Here is a 2,512-nt window from a genome sequence, read left to right on the forward strand (position 1 = left end):
GGCTCACTGAAACCTCCGCCTCCCAGATTCAAGTGATTCTCCTTCCTCAGCCTCTCGAGTAGCTGAAATTACTAGCACCTGACACCATGCCCAGAATACAATTTTCTGTATTTTTAGTAGAGACAAGGTTTCACCGTATTGGCCAGGCTGGTCTCAAACTCCTGAACTCAGGTGATCTGCCTGCTTCAGCCTCTCAAAGTGCTGGGATTACATGTGTGAGGCACTGTGCCTGGCCTCCTCAGCTAACCTTTTAGCCAATAGTGAAAGACTTTTCCTTTAAAAGCAAAAACAACATAAAAATGCCCACCTGTGTCAATTAAGGATAGTACTGGAATTCTTAGCCAGATCAATTACAAAAGAGAAGAAATAAACAACATCCAAATTAGAAAGTTTGCTAATGATATTATCCTGTATGTAGGAAACCTGAAAAACTTCACAAATACACACACACACACACACACACACACGCACGCACACACATACCCCTATTAAATAAATTCAATGATATTGTAAGATACAAAATCAATGAGCAAAAATAAATTGCATTACTATAAACAATGAAGTTTGAAATAAAATTAAGAAAAAATGATTTAAAATTGCATAGACATAATAAAATGCTTATGAATACATTATCCACGTAGATAAAACACTTGTACACTGAAGACTACAAAACACGTCTGAAAAAAATGAAGACACAACAAATGGAAAGACACTCCTTTTTCATAGGTTGGCAGACTTAATATTATTGAAATGAAAATATTGACAAAATAATCTATGGGTGTAATACAGTTCATATCAAAATTTCAATGGCATTATTTGAAGGTATAGACAAATTTCTCCTCAAATCCATATGAAATGTCAAGGATCCCTGAATAGCCAAAACACTCATGATAAATAACAAAGTTGAAGGTGCCACACTTTCTGATTTCAAAACGTATTACAAGGCCACAGTAATCAAGAGTGTGGTGCTGGGATAAAGACATATATAGATTAATGAAAAATAATAGAAATCACAAAAATAAATCCTTGCATATGTGCTCAAATAATTTTTACAAAGATGCCAAATCCATTCAATAGGGAAAGAACAGTCTTCACCAAATAGAGTTGGGAAAACTGGATGTCTATATACAAAATAATAAAGTTGGATCCTTATTTGAAACAGTATATAAACATAAACTCAAATAGATCAAATACCTAATCATAAGAGCTAACATAATAAAATTCTGAGAATAAAATACAAGAAAAAACTTCATGATGTTGGATTTGGAAATGATTTATTGAATAAGACACCAAATACACAAGCAACAAAAGTGAAAAAAGGTAAATTGGACTAGATGAAAAGTGAAAGCTTTAGGTCATGCAAAGATACAATGAGTGACAAAGCAACATATAAGATGAGAGATCATATTTATAAATCATTTATCTGCTAAGGGGTTAAAATTTAGAATTTATAAAGAACTCTTACATCTCAACAAGAAAATAAAATACAATTTTAAAAAGGTAAAGTACCTCAATAGACATTTCTTCAAAAAGGACATATAAATGGCAAGCAAGCATATGAAAAGATGTTCAACATCAATAATATTTTGAGTCAAATTATTAAATTATTAAGTCAAAACATCAATGAGATATCATACACACACACCCAGCAAAATGGATGCATCAAAATAAACAAAAAAGGTATAAAGTATTGGTCAGGATGTGACAAAATTGGAAATATGTGCACTGTTGGTTGGAATGTATGATGGTGCAGGACTGTGAAAAACAATATGGTGGTTTCTCAATTGATTAAAATTGAAATTACCATATAATTTACCAATTCTATTTCTTGGTATGTATCCAAAATAGTTGAATACAGAGTCTGAAAGAGATATGGCCAGATTCATATTCATAGCAGCCTTATATATAATAGACAAATGATGGGAATTGCCAAATGTCCATTGACAAATGAATGGATAAGCAAATGGAGTATTTCTATATAACAGAAGTTTATTCGGCACTTAAAGAGAAGGAAATTTTGACTCACTCTGCAACATGAATGAACTTTGACTGCATTATGCTAAATGAAGTAAACCAGTCACAAAAAGACATATTCTATGTGATTCTACTTATATAAAGTATCTAGAGTAGTCTAATTCATAGAAACAGAAGGTAGAATGGTGCTTAATAGTAGCTGGAGAAAGAGGGATTGGATATTTGCTCTTAAATGGGTACAGCAACTTGGTTTTGCAATATAATATTTTTTTTTAGATTGCTCACACCACAATATGAACATACTGTAATTGAAAATACTGAACTGAAGCAAGGGGAGAAATGCCAGATGTAGGTGATGGGGAGGAAGGCAGCAAATCACACTGCCACGCGTGTTACTATGCAACAATTTTGCATGTTCTTCACATGTACCCCAAATCCTAAAATGCAATAAAATCAATGGGAAAAAAAAAAAAAGAAAATACTGAACTGAACACTAAAGACAGTTGAGATGGTAAATTTTATGTTATGTGTATTCTGT

Source organism: Cebus imitator, unplaced genomic scaffold (genome assembly GCF_001604975.1).
Source record: "Cebus imitator isolate Cc_AM_T3 unplaced genomic scaffold, Cebus_imitator-1.0 Scaffold454, whole genome shotgun sequence".
Taxonomy (NCBI): domain Eukaryota; kingdom Metazoa; phylum Chordata; class Mammalia; order Primates; family Cebidae; genus Cebus; species Cebus imitator.